This window comes from Notolabrus celidotus, chromosome 5 (genome assembly GCF_009762535.1).
Source record: "Notolabrus celidotus isolate fNotCel1 chromosome 5, fNotCel1.pri, whole genome shotgun sequence".
Classification (NCBI taxonomy): domain Eukaryota; kingdom Metazoa; phylum Chordata; class Actinopteri; order Labriformes; family Labridae; genus Notolabrus; species Notolabrus celidotus.
Genome location: NC_048276.1, coordinates 9,724,928 through 9,742,972, shown reverse-complemented (window position 1 = coordinate 9,742,972; position 18,045 = coordinate 9,724,928). Strand labels below are relative to the sequence as shown.

General features: G+C 41.7%; 1 long non-coding RNA gene across 1 annotated transcript in view; it reads left to right on the top strand.

Moving 5' to 3' along the window:
* LOC117813141 overlaps positions 1 to 18,045 on the top strand; it is a 47,242-nt gene that overhangs the window by 14,995 nt on the left and 14,202 nt on the right. The window lies entirely within an intron of this gene.

Sequence of the window (18,045 nt, the reverse complement as noted above, 5' to 3'; positions counted from 1 at the left end):
AAAAAAACAGATGGACTTCAGTCAGAGCTAAAAAACTCAAACTTAGAGTGGAGTAACAAGAAAAGGGTTGTGACGCTGCATATTTTTTTTACACTCTAATCATATTCAGATCAATTGAAAAGATGTGTGTGTTTGTGGGTAACATAGTAAGTAAATGCACCTGGGGCCTGTTTCAGAGAGCAGGATTAGTTGAAACCATGAGTTGGTTAACCCTGACGTTAGGGAATCTCTGGGTATTCCAACAGGGAGGTAACTCAAACCCAAGAAAGAGGGGTAACTCAAGCCTGACTAGTTTTTTTGCCAGATGCTGGAGCATGACGCATCAATCTCAACAGAGAAGATTGAGCTGGACAGGAAGTCAGGCACCAAAACAAAATGAAAACATCCGGTTAATTTTCAGAATAAAACACTCTTTGTTATCGCTAGATCGTATTTCACTTATCTACAACAACAAACCGAGGCCTGGAGTCAATAGGTCAGAGGTTCACAGAAGCCAATAAAGACAAAATCGATGAGGAGAGGAGTCGGATATGCATTAATGCAGTAATTACCCAATGAAAACCTCCATCACATGCTCCATGCTGGGTTCTGAAAATGTGACCAGTAGGTGTTCATGGACGAGAGAGCACAGAGCCGGACCTCCATTATAGAGCAGCCTATAGATGACAGGGCTGGTCACTCTGCGTGGGTGAACTATTAGACCTCAGCTTGATGTTTTATCATTTCCAGATGATTGCCTATTAGAGAATTACCATGTTCCTTCACACTATCGTGTATCTGCATGATCTTACCAAGCCTTACATCACCAACATCTACCACCATGGACATGCGCTTACATCCAAGCTTCTATTTAATTTTTCTATTTATATTTAATTTACAGCTGCGTCCAAGTTTGCTTTTTCTCCATGTTTCTGCATCCAACTAATAATATGTTTTAGGTTCAATCCATTCCACCAGTATTCACCTGTAATATGTATCATTACATGACTAAAAATCATACAGGCTCATTAGACTACATTCAAACTAAGCATTAACGTGAGAAGCAGTTTTCTCCCACGCTGCTTCTCTTTCTTTAGTTGCTGCAGCAGTGCTGATTATCTCTCTGGAAATATGTTCAAACTGCATGTGCACATGAGAGTCTCTTATTCCTAAGGAGTGAAGCAGGCGGACCTCTTTTTGTCAGCTTTTGCCATGTTGAATCCATAGACTGAATGAATAATGGACGTAGTATCTGTGACGTCACCCATCTGTTTCTGAAGTGATGTTTTGAAGCCAATCGTCAGCGGGGCCATATTGGATATGTTGAACTCAACATAACAGCTGTGGAGTTAAGGCTGATTTATACTTCTGCGTCTCCCCTACGCAGCAGGGGCTGACGCAGACATGAGCACCACATACTTGTGCGTCGGTGTGTCCGTGTCGCGCAGCGATTCTCCGCCGAAACGCCTGAGGGCAGTGCGGTCTCTCTGATAGCCGGCCGCCTGCTTCCTGTCCCGCTACGATCTCTGTTTACTTTTCCACAGCGATTCAGAGCATGTTATGTTAATCTACAGCTGATACATGTTGCTGTTTATCATACAAACATGATTACATGAAGAATAGAGAGGAGGAGATGAAATACACGGCCGATGTGCGGCCGATGTCCGGGATCCCGGAAGTGCTGTAAATGCAGGAAAGACAAAGCCGCCGAGCGGACCAATCACAGGGCTTGTGGTCCGCGTCTACGTGGAGTTACATTTTGGAGGAGGTGCACGTCAGCTACGTGCGTAGGCCTTGGCGTAGGTACGGGAGCTACGCGGACCCCCGGCGTAGGGTACGCCGTTGATTCAATGCAGAAGTATAGATCAGCCTTTAGTGTGAGGTAAAGAGGCGGGCTTTGAGCCTCCTAGCCGACAGCTACAGTGTTCCAGCCTGTCAATCAAGTCAGCTGTGACTCTCATTAAGGAAAACTCATAATCTTAAAATCTTCTGAACTGCTGCGTAATGAAAAAATTCCCCCCCCCCCCGTACAGGATGTGCCGATGGAGAAATTAGCTATCCACACTACACTCTTTTTTGTACCAGGCGGTAAACATGTTTATTTCTGCTGTGAAGATCGTCATTTTGAATTGGTGTGCATGTGGTTTCCGGTACTTCCAGAGCCAGCCTCAATTGGACACTTGATGAACTGCAGGTTTTAACACTTACGCATTTGCGTCAATTCTTGCACCCGGAGGTTGCCACTTGGTTGAATCATAGTTTCGAGGGGCGACATCCATGTTGTCGTTTTGAAGTCGTGGTATTCGCCAAACTCTGAGTTAACCTACTCAGAGTTGATTGAGCTAACTCAAATCAGTGTTCTGGATCTGGACACTCAGATCTTCCCACCTGAGGGTAAATCAAGCCAGAGTTGAGGGTTAAACCCAGAGTTTGTAGAACCATACCCCTGAAGGATCAGAGCATAAGAACACATCTTGATAAATGGCAACATGAAACCTGAAATAAAAGGAATTGGTTTGAAAGGTGGACATCACTTTGTTGTTGTTTGATCCCCAGCAAAGCTTGTCTCACAGCACTTCTAGGCTCCTTCAAGGAAATCTGCTCATTAATGAAAGAGACAGAAGGAGAGAGACTGATGGTCAGTCACCATGCAGCCCTATGTTTCTGTGTTTGTGTTTAGTACCTTGTGTTGCCAGGTTGATGCCCCGCGGCGAGTTATTACACAGTGATTCTGCTGCCTCAGGCCACTGTGAGACCTTTACTGTCTCCTAATGCAGCAGGAGACTACGCCTGGTTGTGTGTGTGTCCAGATCTTTGCACATATGAGCAGTGGGACCTGTGTGTTATTTCATTTGCGTGTGGAATTACCACACAGTATGGGACGAGGGAAAGAGGGAGGGAGGTTGCAAGTAAAAAAAAAAAGAAAAAGTGGTTGTGGTTTCACAAACGAGGGACTCTCTTGAGATAGCTGTGTCTTTTCTCTCAGCGTGTGCTCCTCCTTATCGGGTGGAGAATACTTCATTCCCCCCTCTCCCATGCCTCACTTCAGAGTTCGCTTAGATGTGTGTCATTTTTAGGCAAGGAGTGATAAGTCTCTTTTATCAGAATATTCCAGCTATGTGTCCATTGTGTGGCAGACCGCTGCTGGCACATCCAGCATGTCCTGAGGCCCTGAAGCTATGTTAACAAGTTTGCAGCAAGGCTAAAAGTGTAAGGGGCTTTAGGAGGGAAGCACACGCCAGGCATGCAGGTGGGTGTGTGGGTGTGTGTGTGTGTGTGTGTGTGTGTTCTTTGCTGACCTGCTGTAAAGTCTGTAAAATCGTTCAGGTCAGAACTATTTACCACACAGCTGTAAATGTGTGTATGCACCATCCACACATTCCACAGCTAAATATTATTGCTCCAGTCAGAGATTACACTCTTTATACCCCTATTACTACATGCTCTCTCACTTTCCTGCTACCTCCTCTACCTCATATTCATTCTCTCTCCATCCACCATCTTCCTCTTTCACTAAATATCACTCTCCCCCCCCCCCTTTTTTTAATTCTCTGCTTCTCTTGGGAAGCACCAGACTCAGGGAAAGGGGCTTAAACATCAGGGTAAACGAGGTGATATTGCATTTTGACACGCCTCGTATTATTTCCTCCTTCAATTTCACTGCTCGGCGAAGGGACTTTCTTCCTCCCCTCTTCATCATCTCCTCTTCTCACCCTGCATCCTTATCTTCCTGTCATAATGTGCTGCAGGTGGGAAGGCATAGTGGCTGAACAGATTGCACTATACCTTCCAATTCCCTCATTTTTTTTATTCATTTATTGACTCTGTTCGGTGTTACAATGGTGAGTTTACAGGAGCATGAGGGGACAGGAGAGAAAAAGTAGGAAAGAGGGAGACAGCGGGAGATTTTTCATCAAAAATGACGTTGCACTGAGGGTCAAGCAATAGTATATTCTGAGTTAACCTTAAGCATGATCTAGCTTTGACCCCAGCTTCAAATGTTTTCATTCACTTCTGATCATGTGATTCACACGCACTGACACGTGCAATTTGTTGTAAATGTGCAAAAGTTGCCACATGTTATGTCACAGATCAAAAATATGTGAAATGCAGGGTTCCCACACGTCCTGGAAAACCTGGAAAACAGTTGACCAGTTTTCCAGTACTGGAAAACACCTGGAAAATGGAAGAAAAAGTAAAATGTCCTGGAAAATCACAGATTGTCCTGGAATATTATTCCAACATGACTGCGTGTGACCTGACAAGGTTAAAAAAAACACATCCCCATTCAACATTTGTGGCCATTTTTGTCATTCAGTTCTATGTAGGTCAATTAATTTAATTTAATTGCTAATAACTTTTTAATAATTGATATTTTATAGGGGCTGCACAGTGGTGTAGTGGGTAGCACTGTTGCCTCACAGCTAGAAGGTTCCTGGTCCGAATCCCTGGCCGGGCAGGTGCCTTGCTGTGTGGAGTTTGCATGTTCTCCCCGTGCATGCTTGGGTTCTCTCCGGGTACTCCGGTTTCCTCCCACAGTCCAAAAACATGCTTATCAGGTTAATTGGTCACTCTAAATTGCCCGTAGGTGTGAGTGTGTGTGTGAATGGTTGTCTGTCTCTCTGTGTTAGCCCTGTGATAGGTTGGCGACCTGTCCAGGGTGTACCCTGCCTTCCGCTCGAAGCCAGCTGGGATAGGCTCCAGCCCCCCGTGACCCCTAACGGGATAAGCGGTCAAGATAATGGATGGATGGATGGATATTTTATAGGCTCTTGTTTGCTTTATACTCTTTTGGGCTGTCTACTTTGCTGCTGTGACACTTAAATTTCCCCGTTGTGGGACGAATAAAGGATATCTTTTCTTAACTTATCTTATCTTAATGCACTGATCCTCTGATTATTATTATTATTATTTATTTATTTCAGTAAGGCAGCTTCCAGATTCCTTTGCAGGCTCTTTTGTTTTTTACTTAGCTAATTTTATATTTTTTGAGAAAAAAGAAAGCTGAGATGAGAGTTGGCCATCATTGTTACTTGGTTGCACTAATAAAGTGCTGTACATCTGTGGTTGCATTGTTCTATAATGAATTTGCCATATTTTTTAAGCATGTAAGAGATGATTTAATGGATAGCCATAGACTGCACGTCTTCAATGTAGACTTCCACTGAGAGGAACATATTAGACTATTGAGGAACTAAATTAGGAACTCAATTTATTCTGTCATAAGCAGCTTGATCATCACTGAAAATGTCCTTGAAATGTCCTGGAAAATGATCTCTGGAAAAGAGTGGGAACCCTGGAAATGCAAAGCCTTGTAAACATGACTTAATAGGAATAACATTGTGGATATCTGAAATGACAAGTGTGGAAAGTAAGAATGTCATTGTGAATATCTTAAATGAAAAATCTTACCAGTGTTAATGACAATTCCTACAGCTTTGCTATGGAGTAACACTATCAATGTTATCTGTTATGTAATAACTGATAAGAGTGTGTTTGCATTAATATCAGACACACCCTTCTCTCACATGTTGTTGCACTTGTTACCATTTTGTGTTTTCCATCCTTATTGATTGTGTGCCCCACCTTTATTCTTTAACCTGAACCTTGTTCATCTCACCTGTATCTGATTACCCCATGTCACCTCTTATCTGTGCCAGTTTTTCAAACCTCTTTCTTCTCTGTGGGGGATTGCCTGGGAGTTCATTCAGTTGGTCTTCTGACATTAGAGTTTAACAAAACTTTTCTTTTTCTTTTTTTTTACGTAATTTACATTTTCAAAGAAGGAGGCTTTGTTATCAATGATGGCATCGAATTGAAAAGATCTATTCCTAAGATTGTGCAGAATAACATCAGCAGCAACCAGCTGCAAGAAACTAATTAAAATAACATCATCAGGTGGTTTATCTTTAACATGAGTCTACGAATCTCAATAATTACATTAACACCAGCAGACATCTCTCTCTGCTCTGATTCCCAGCAGAACATGTGTCAGACTACTGCAAGTAGTTTTAACATTTAAAAGCTATGCTGGATATACATTACAGATAGCTGTAATTCTATTCCTCCCAGTCTAAATGAACATTTCAGATATACAGTGCACTGACTTCCTTACTGGCACAAATGACATCACTTTACCAATCATGTCAATAGGTTTTTTTTTATTTTAGATATCCACAACGTTATTCTTATGACCTGTACTAAACATTCCAGATATCCATGATGTAATTTGAAAATACAAAATAAAGTTTGACTGACATATTATTCTAGATATCTGAAGTGGGAGGGTTTTCTTTTTCCAGATGTTCAAAATCTTCATTCTAGTGTATCTGAATATTTGGAATTAAAAGCTTAATAAACATAGATTACAAAAGTGACATAATTTGTATGAACATAATAATATTGTGGAAATCTGAATATGCAATAATAGATATAAGAATGTCATTGTGAATATATCTTTAATGAAATATCTTACTAGTATTAATGACAATCCCTACAGCTTTGAAATGGAGTAATGCTATTATGGCTATCTATAATATACTGATAAGAGTGTGTTTGCATTAAATGTTAAAATTGCTTGCCATATCAGATCCAACTTGGAATGTATGCACAATAGGTAATGAACAAGGGGAGATTGTTCATTAGTTTATCAAATGTAGGTGGAAATCTTATACTAGTTGGAAAAAAAAATGCTCATGATTGTCAAATACACATTGGGGGTTGAGAATGTAGAGGACGTCACATTCCAACCAAGTCACACACCCTCATCTGGATAGAAAAGGGTGAAAACAGGAGTGAAATGGAAGAATGTTAGCTCAAATTAAGGGCAGTTGGACTCAACAGAGATCCCTTTAATTTATCAAAGACACAGTTATCCACTGACAGAAATGTAATGATAAACTGTCATTACACTGTGTTTATTTATAATTTGACAAGTGCACACAGTAAATCTCTCAAACTTGAATAATGACACACAAGATTTCAGCAGGTAGTTAGGTCCAATACTTTCCCTCTATTAAAAAAACACTGACCTAACTGTAATATAAAGAACTGAAAGTTGAAGTAAATCAAGGGCTGCACGGTGGTGCAGTGGGTAGCACTGTTGCCTCACAGCTAGAAGGTTCCTGGTTTGAATCCCCGGCCGGGCGGGCGGGTGCCTTTCTGTGTGGAGTTTGCATGTTCTCCCTGTGCACGCGTGGGTTCTCTCCGGCTTCCTCCCACAGTCCAAAAACATGCTCAGGTTGTTTGATCACTCTAAATTGCCTCGTAGGTGTGAGTGTGTGCATGAATGGTTGTCTGTCTCTCTGCGTTAGCCCTGTGATAGGTTAGCGACCTGTCCAGGGTGTACCCTGCCTTCCGCCCGAAGCCAGCTGGGATAGGCTCCAGCCCCCCGTGACCCCTAACGGGATAAGCGGTCAAGATAATGGATGGATGGATGGAAGTAAATCAATGATTTGATTAAATCTGTGTTGAATATATACAGAATAATTCTTAGTTCGTTTTGATGAAAAATAGCCCTGAACAGACTATGCTTGGTCAGAAGCTAGTTTCAGAACATAATCCAGTGTCCTTAGATCCTTATTTTACTGCGCGGATGATCTGCTGAAACTCAAAGTAGTATTTTACCTGAGGCAAACAGATAAAAAGGGGAGGAGGAAGACTGGAGGGAGGTCAAATAATATTCATTATTGATTCTGATTGGTCAAAACCCCTTGACAAATCGGCAGGCTACGGACATTTTCACACTGGATCCTGTTCAGCAATATTAGCAACAGCAGCAGAAGAAGAAGTTTATTGTGTATTAATGTGTATTCACAGCATTCATGGTGAACGCTGACACTGCTGCCCAGTGCTTTCAGTGCTACATACTTTCTGCCACTCGCTGGATATGACTGTTGTGACTCTGCCTACTATGATGTCAGTTGCTACACCTGGGCAGCCTGCTCAGGTATAGGGGAGAACGGGGTTGGTTGTCACAGTTTTTACTGTTTTGATGATTGCTCATCATCAAAACATCTTTCAGTAGTCATTCCGACATTAAATTGAAGCTTGAGGTGTTGGCTTGAAATGTGTATCTCTCTCATTTTCCAACTCATTGTAACAAAGAGGCAATTAACTATCAAAGACACTCTGATACATTGTGACAACCAACCCCATCATGGGGATGGTTGTCACACACCATGGGGTTGGTTGTCACACACTATGGGGTTGGTTGTCACAATGGTATTTCAATGGGAAAATATTTTAAAAAAGGCAAGAAGGCAGAACTAAATTTGAAAGTTTAATTGCACTGACAAGTGATAGGCCCACATAACTTAATGCATTTTAACATAAAATGAGCAAGGAACATTAACAGGAAACATATCTATAGACCAGCCTATATAACAACATACAGAACACAACAAATAGGTGGAACAATAATGGTGCACTCAACTAGGCTACATGCAGTCACTGTCTGAGTTACAGTGATGGCAAATGTAGGGTCTGCACATTCCACCTCATTTCACTATGCATGATTTTGCCAACATAGGGGTTGGTTGTTACATGTGACAACCAACCCCAAAGAGAATGTGACGACCAACCCCAACTGGAATTTTTTGCTAGCATCAAGGCTAACAACTAGTTAGCTAGCTAATAAAAATCTAAACTATAGCTTTCCCCTCACACTTTGTAAGGGGAACACTTGTTTTGTTATAAACCCATCGTTTAAAAGCCTAGAAGAAAAATACTGAGGAGCTGAATATTTACAATTTGACATGAGAAACACAAAAAGTCCTCTCACCTCAAGTTCACCGTCCTACTCCAAAGAAGACTATGTAGGTGAGCTCTGATCCTAATTCTGGAAATATTCATACCACAATTTGAGAGACAGTGCCCTCTGGGGGCGAGATATAACGAGTGTGCCAACCCACCCTGTTCTCCCCTACTCTGCTCGTGGGAAACGCTGGTGTCGTAACAAATGGTTTATGGTTTAGCATTCATTTGCTTCACTGGAAAGCAGCAGTCTGGTCTGAAACTTTGGATACATGATGAATTTCTGTTCAACTTTGGGGCATAAGCTTGCTCAGCCACCCAAAAGTACAAGCACAATTAGGGCTCCTTTTGCCTGCTCCAGCTCCTATAGTGCTTCCTAAAAAAATCCACTCTAACAGCAGTATTTAATTCATGTGGCAGCCCCGCACTTAAAACCTTGTATGCAGTATTATTAACGATTATTACAATCAGATTGTCCTCATGCAGAGGAAAACTGTCGCAGCAGAATGTCTCCACCCAAACAGCGGCGCTGGCATTTAAACAAGATGAACACAAGCTGTTTGTGTTTGTCTGCTTGTTGTTTAATGATGCCCCACAGTTATCTTCTTCATGATCATAAATGTAAATACATTGATTTTGGGGCAAAACATCAGAGTACTCTGTAAGCATCCAATGGAGTTCATGAGAGTGCTGATGAAAACACCATATTTTCCCTGATCACAAATGGGATGTAAGCAACTCTTAACATAACAGCATGCAAATTAATTCTGCCCACCAAAAACACCCACACCACTTTCTAGCACAGTTAACTGCAAATGTATGATTTATGATTTAATTTTAGAGATTTGACAGCAACCAACTCGGATAACAAACTTTTAAAGATGATTGACCATTTGGATCAGCTTTATGACCACTCTGCCTTCCCTGCCTTCCTCTCTCTGCTCTTCTATCTACCTTTTCCCTCTCCACTGTCTGACAGGCAGATGTTTGGGCTGTGAGGTGAGGAGGTGACTCCACTGGGAGTCCTCTCCCCAGTAATTGGCTGTCACACACAGCTTCCCAAAGTTGGCAAATCGGATTTCTTGGCATCCGCGAGCATTGGTGGGGGTGAGGCCAGGGATAATATGGCAAGGTGAAGGCTTTAACTGCAGGTGTAAGTCTGTGTGCTTAACCTCCACCAGCACTTTCTGTCGCTTCCTCACTTATCTACCTCTTCACCTGTCTGTCTCTCACTCTCAGTCCTGAACCTTCCTCTGATCTGCTGCTGAGGTTACTGCTCAGTCTCTGTTTTTCTTCCAGTGGTCACTTCTTAGTCATCTACAGCCAGCTGACAAATCCACCCTGGTAGGAATGCACATTTGGAGATTTTGGTGGTACGATTACAGTCTTTGTACAAACCATGGTGTCAAGATTATAAGGTTTAATATGTATTCATAATTTCAGAACATTTTTTGGGGGTCCTCCTACAGAAAATGTTGAGTCCCAAACAAATTATTTGTACTCTTATGCACCAATGTGTCATGAGACTGTCTTTTGAAAAGAGAAACTAAGCTGAACCCTCATTTTACAGAGTTATGGATTGTCAGATTCACACGTAATAGGCTGTTGCAGCTGGAAAAATACTTTGTGAGTTTATCCATTGTTGACATTTTCCTTTTTCAATGCTGCTTCCAGGTCTGGAACAAAGTTACAGATATGTCAAGCTGTTAACCTGACCAGATTTAAGCCTATTAAACTATTATGAACATTCAGCTGCTTTTGATTATCAATATGTTTCTACAATACTTGTGCTTTTAAATAACAAGCTAACATGCTTCAACCAAGACCTGAGGAACATTAATGTGAAAATGGACAGAAGAGCAGAAGTGAACATTGAACATCGCTCTGTATACCTATCTGTGCATTAAATGAATCACAGTCTGCGGTATCTGCTAACGGAAACAAAGGGCGACAGCTATCTAGTACGAACCATCCCTCAATAGATTGACATCATAGACTGTATAATAAGCGGATGTACTATCCTTGATGTCACCCGTCTGTGGGTGCCACATTGGAGATGTTGAACTCAAACTAACTTCTATTCAGTGAGTGGGAGGTAAAGAGGCAGGCTTTGAGCCTCCTTGCTAACAGCTCCAGTGTTCCCGCCTGTCAATCAAGTCAGCTGTGACTCTCATTATGGAAAACTCATAATCTTAAACTCTTCTGAACTACTGCGTTATGAAAAAATCCCCCCCCTACAATTTGTGCCAAAGAGAAATTAGCTATTCAGACTGAACTCATTTTTTGTACCTGGCCGTGAACATGTTTGTTTTTGCCGTAAAGATCGTCTTTTTTCAATTGATGTCTATGTGGTTTCTGGTACTTCTGGAGCCAGCCTCAAGTGGACGCCCGAGGAACTGCAGTTATTAACACTTCCGCATTGCATTGACTTCAATTCTCACCAGCCAGAGGTTGACGCTTGGTTGACATGTATTCTGAGTGTATTACATTCACATTTTGGCCAAAACTATCTGTAGGGAAGCACTTAATAGAATTTTCAAATAATTGTATTATTTGACACTTTAAACTGCATCTTTTCCACTGCACCGGACTGAATTTGATACGGCAACTACATCAGTGTAATGCTGTGAATGCAGTTAAAAACGACAAATTCACCAATGCCATTCTAGGAAAGCAGAGTTCTTCATGAAAACACCAGCTCACTCTGAAACTAGAAGGCTGGCTTACTCTTTTCTTATTTGTTTGTGTTCTATACCTCCATCATCCAGTCTGTTCTGTGTACCTCCATCACTGTCTGGTTTGGCTCTGCAACCAAACTAGACAAACACAGACTGCAACGGACTATAAGGACTGCAGAAAAAATCATCGGTGTCGACCTGCCCCCCACCCAGGACTTGTACCGGTCCAGGGCCAGGAAACGGGCAGGTAGCATCACCGCTGACCCCTCACACCCTGGACACAAATTCTTCAAACTCCTCCCCTCCGGCAGGCGCTACAGATCACTGTGCGCCAAAACAACCCGCCATAAGAACAGTTTCTTCCCCAAGGCTGTCACTCTGATGAACACTAAACCATAACAGTGTCATACCTGTCAGATAAATACTCTCTGTAAATATACATGTAAATACACAATGCAACAATTCTCCAAGCAGAATTCCATATTTCTATTTTTTGTACTATTTAACTACTATTTTTATAATGTAAAAACTACCTCTGCTACTCACCACTGCACTTTATCATATTATTTTAGCCTGTACATATTAGTCAAGCCTATTTGTTGTTTCTTTGTATTTATAGCTAAGGTTATTGTTATTATATATATATATATATTTTTTTTTATTGTAGTTCTTATTCTTATTCTTATTCCTATGCCTTGTACAAAGAGAGCACAGCTTACTAAAGTCAAATTCCTTGTGTGTTCAAGCATACTTGGCGAATAAAGCTGATTCTGATTCTGATTCTGATTTTGTGTATGCTGGAGAAACACCTGCACAGGTGTCACTTTATTTTCGATTGCAGGTTGCGCACAAAATGTACCGGCCCTTTATGAGAGTGACAACAGAAACACCCGGTGTAGGGAGACTTAATGATGACTCAACCGTTATAAAGCCTGGTTAATTGTGAAACTGTTTTTTTCACATTTCCCCAGCACTCTTAATCACAGCCAACCGCTGATCCTATACAGACACCTATACCTGATACCTTTAAGAGAAGCCTTTGTAACTGTTCTGAAATACTTTCTCTGCCACATCATAAATGTGCATGAGAGATGAGACCAAGTATAGAGATAGAGAAACCAGAAATATTCAAAGAAACTTCCAGGACAGACTGAATTAAGAGGGCTCTGACTTATTTAACAAGCTTCAGTGCACAGATCAGGCTAAAAGCTTGAAGCCAAATAGCCAGCAGCTCCCACAACAGATCATAAAGAGACTCAGAAAAAGCATTAAAACTATCTGCTATTCATTTTTTTTTTTTTCACACAGCAAAGTTGGTGGGTCTCTACAGAAAAAGTACAGCAACAGAGTCAAAGTTTTGAAACTGTAAGCATGAAAGAATGTGTAAAGGCAAAACCAAAAGCAAAATGTATCAGGCAATACAGTAGGAACCCTGTGGACTGCACCCCCCTGTATCTGTGAAGTTCTCTGGATGGGCCTTGAGAGGTCAAAGTCCACAACATACAGTTTCTCTGCTGCTGTCTAACTCATTTCTAGCACCATCTATTTTCACTATCTTGCAATCATGCCAGCTGCAGGTACAGTGCTCAAGCTCAGTAGTGATGGGAAGTCCAGTTCTTTACAAAGATTCGGTCCTTTTGGCTCTGCTCCTTTAGAAGAGCCAGCTCTGACGGCTCCCAAATGGCTCTTCATTTCGTATCACTTGGAGCCTTCTATTACAGCCTAATTTAGCAATTATGAATAGTTGTGTGTTGGTAAGCAATTTTTCATTCAGTGTTTTCACAACAGCCTTATTTTTAAGCATTTTTACGAAGCAAAGAAAATACACCGTTACTATTGCTGCACGAATGGGTAGGAAGTTCTTGGATGTCTGCGCAGGTTTGTTGTTGACCCTGCTCTGAAGGATATTTTCATTTCAGAAATATTGCACTCAGCTTTACAGTCTACATTATCATTGTAGCCAGATCCTATGGGCAGTGGCGTGTCCGGAGGGGTGGCCAAGGGTGGCACTGGCACCCTTTGAAATCCAATTGGCCACCCCAGGGGCCACCCCAAAATCCTAAACTATGATTGCCTTGTCAGAGGTGGGGTTTCTGTTCAAATCTATAATTTGGGATGAGTTAAAAGGCTGGCTGATTTCGTTATTAATGCCCTCAAATGTGACTTTGAAAAAGCATCTTGCCTTAAAGAATTACACTTAGAAGTTTTATGCCACTTTGTCATGTTTTTTTTTCAAGTCCAAAGGAATGATAACTTTTTGATTCTTTATTAAAAGTAGGTTATGAAGACAGAAAGGGTAATGTTATTTATTTGTAAATGCACTGGCCACCTCGGCCTATGTGAGAGCCTCAGTTGGGCCTCCTCAGTCAAAAAATTCTGGACATGTACCTGCCTATGGGAGTCGGCTCTTCCTTTGTTCCAAAGAATCGGCTCTTAGAGCTGGCTCGTTCACGAAAGACACATCACTAGAGCTCAGCTTATAGTAACGTGTATAGTTGGGAGGTAAGGACCCACTGCTTACAGCCAGTTCGCCGACGGCTGCACCTCAACGATGGCTAGAATAAAATGGATGCAGAGAAATGTCACATGAGGGTGAGGATGTGTTGCAGAGCTATTGGACAGATGGGACCGTGCAGGTGATGAACGCAGCGGATGACAGGAAAATATGAGTGAGATTGCTTGGAGGAAGTGAATGCAACACAGTTTGAGGTATGAGTAGAATTGGTATGCAGAATTTAGTCTTCCTTTAGTCTCTCCATTTTTGTTTACATATACTGCACATCTGTACATCTGCACATGTGAGGTTTACTAAGTCTCCCTTGGCACAAAGCCAAACACCACTGCTGTTGCATGTTGTTCCTTCTATTACAGGGGAAGGATTTTTGTTTCTATCTAGCAAAAAAAAGTGCCAACAAGTTGCTAGTGTACAGTTCTCTTTATATGGGAAATAAAAGCCATTGGTGAGCACAAGGAAGACATGTACATGCTGAGGAAGCCTCACTGTAAATTATAAAGGCAGACCTGTGTTAACCTTGCACTGGGTTCAGCTGCTCATGTACAACACTGTGTGGGACACTAAGTAGCTTAATTCCCACTCCCCCCTATTCCTTTTCTCAACTTATTTTAATCTCCTCTGAAAGTGTCCTCTCCTAACCCTCTCCCTGCAGGGGGTAAATATCTTTAACTTTACTCACTCTGTTCAACACTAATCCACTATGAGCTAAAGTAGTCTTTTACAGTCACTGGATAGCTCTAAGCTTCTGCCTAAACCTATTTGTTGGACAGGAATAAGAAAAAAAATTCACCTGAGGATGACAATAAAGCTGTCTGTTCAGGTTTTATTTATTTGTGTAGTGTTTCATGAAAGCTGTTCATGTTGCATTTGTAAGCAGAATTTAAATTGGAAAATGTAGAAGTGTAGAAGTGGCTGTCAGCAGGGCTAGATTGCATGCTCATGACATCAGAAGTACTGTCAAAAAAATGGTATCTCTAACAGAAATGCACATCATTTGAGAAAAAGCATGAAAAACATAATTAAGACAACAGAGAGAAGAGGAGTCCAGTTGTCTGACATTAAGCTTCACCTTGTGTCATAAAGTCTCCCACATCAGAGGGTATTTTTTAGTCATAAAGGCAACAGAGGCTGACGTGTTATTTTGAAAAGCATCAAGAATAGCTCTGAAGTGTCTTTGCTGTGCCACTCCTTGGAGACAAAGACTCTTAATAAGTTCATATTCCCTGCCTGAGGCTTAACTCCAACAACATGACTCTGTGTTATCACGTTGAGTTGCAGAAAATTACAAGAGGTCTATTTTTTGATGCTGCTAATTAGTGATCATCCAGGGCTCAGAAAACCAGGGTAAAGTTTATCAGTGGAGAAGTGTCATCAACACAATAATTATGATGTGGTTTGAAGTTAAGTGCAGACCTTTGAAAGCTTGACCACCTGTGAGGAGAGCTGGGATGAGAGGGCATGCTGGAGTTCTTACAGGTTTTGTTGGAAATGGAAGATGTGGGGCGCCATGGGCCTAGCGGTTTAAACGTGAACCATATACAGAGGCTATAGTACTTGTCCCAGCCCTCACAGGATCTACTCCCGGCCTCAGACCATTTTCTGTATGTCTCCCCCCACTCTCTACTCCCCATATTTCCTGTCTCTCTTCAGCTGTCCTATCAAATGAAAAAGAAAGGACATGGCACCTTGATGGTATGGTGAGTTCTACAAACAACTTGTTAAAGGTAATATGTTTACCATGAATTAAGTTACTAATCAATTGTCAAAACCACTAAAAGGTATAGCTGAAGTGAGACAGGAAATGTGGGGAGTAGTGATGAAGTGAGGAAAGCAAATGGTCGAGGCTGGGAGTCAAACCAACAACAGCTGTGATGAGGACTATAGTCTCTGCATATGAAGCGTGCCTAAGCATTAGCCTAAACTGCTGGGCTAATGGTGCCCCAGCAAAAGTTACTTCTTGTTTTTAAGGATAATTTGGGGGGGCTTTTTACCCCCTTTGTTTTGATAGAATAGTTTGAGAGAGACAGAAAATGTGGGGAGAGAGGGGGGGGTTTGATATGCACCAAATTGGGCCGGGATCAGGAATCGGTCCTATGACCAGTGCAACGAGGACTATAGCCTCTGTACCATAGACTGTAAAAAAACAAAAAACGGACGTCCGATTGCTCAGCTGGAAGTGAGGCTTCCACAAAAACTCCTCCCCCTGGTGGCTGGCTGCAATATAGGTCAAAAACTATGTCTCCCCCATTCATTTGAATGGGGCTGCGGTCAAACTTTGAAAAATAAATACACCGTACGGACGTTTCTCACATCCATATGCTGTGGTGATCTGTAGTTATTATTTGACTGTTTTGTGTTCAAGGCCTCTTTTTCCTGAAAAGTTTCTTTTTCGTTAGTTATTAGAGTTTAAAAAACAGGGTTTTAGGGTTTTGTAGAGAGAAACTCCTTAGGACCTCGGGACTGTACGCTGTTAGAACGGGATATTTTGGCTTCTAAGCCATTCAATGGAATAGGCGGAGCATTGCTGTCCATTTCATATACAGTCTATGCTCTGTACATGTGGCACCTGCTCCACCAACTGACCAAAAGCAGCCCTCTGGCAAAAGTTTAATATTTTCTCTGTTTTTAAGTTATATTTTTGGGCATCTTCCCCTCTTTTTTAATAGACATTACAGCTGAAGAGCAACAGAAAATGTGGGGAGTAGAGAGTGGGTCAGGACACGCAGCAAATGGTCGAGGCAGGGAGCCGAACCCGCGACCGCCGCAACAAGGACTATAGCCTCTGAAAATGGGGCTTTCCCAGACATTTGTTTTCATAATTTTAGCTAACAAAATGAACACTGTTGGGCAGGAGATAAATATCCCCACAAACTCCTCCTCCTCACCTGGCCAGCTGGAAGTTCATCGTGAGCAACTGAGAGCTTCAGGGTGTTTTTATTTCTTTTATATCGAGTTCAGGCACGCAGCCAGCAGCCCGCTAGTCAGCATGAAGAATTTTCTACTTTCCGACAGACTTTTAAGGGCCTTGAACGTACTTGACGTGAGAGCTGCAACAACCCTGTGCAAAGTAGAACGCTGAATGTAATCATCTCAGACGTAAGCAGTACAGTCGAGCCCTGCTTCTGTTGACAAGCTGACTCCCTCTGACGTTTCTCTTCATCTGCCCTGGACAACAGTTCTGAACGGACCTTCCTTTGATTGAGCCAAGGACCCAGGCAGACATGGTATTTTACACACAAGATAAGAGGCTGAGCAGAGACGGTGTTTGAAGAGTGTTGTATTTTGTTGTGATGAAAGTGATAGACTCATGGACAAGTCATTTTTTTATCCCAAATAATTTTTTCTTGCTTATATTTGTAAAAAAATATATATATTTGAGATACAAATATCAAATGACATCCCACAGAGTTGAATGGAGTCAAACCAAACTGAAATGGATTGTTCTGTATTTCAATAAACCCTGAATCGGATCAAAGCCATCAAAGTTTGAACCAGATCAGTCTTGAAAAGAAGAGATGCGCTTCACAGTATAAACCAGAGGCTATTGTGTGTTCCTGCTTTAAGCATCACCATGCTGCACAGATCTCTTGTAAAGTGTCTGGACTTACGTAGGCAACAGGGAACCAGCTGCAGTCAGTTTTGATTGGATTTCATGCAGGGCTGCTCATTCTGTTGTGTTGAATTTTCCCAGAAAAAGCTCCCCTCTTGTCTCCCACTTTGGTGTCCAGACAGGATAAGAGCAAAATCTCTTTTGATTCTTACACAGTTCCTGTGACCAGACAGGCTGGCTATCTGCCGCTCCGGGGCAGGAGAAATAAGGTTTCATGGCTAAAGACTAAAGATGATTAAGATGGTGTCAATGGAACAGTGTGACAGAAAGCTGAAAATGGTGTGAAATATGTCTGAGGGTACTTTCAGAAGAGGGTTCATACACAAACCAACTACACAAGGGCAAGTACAGAAGATTTGACCTTATATAAAACCTTTATCATAACTCTTGGTGAGATAACGCCTTTTTTCCAAGGGTGGCACAAGCCAACAGCAGAAACACACATATACATAACACTTACTTTAGCATACATGCATGACAAATTAGAAGTTTTTATAATTCATAGTTAA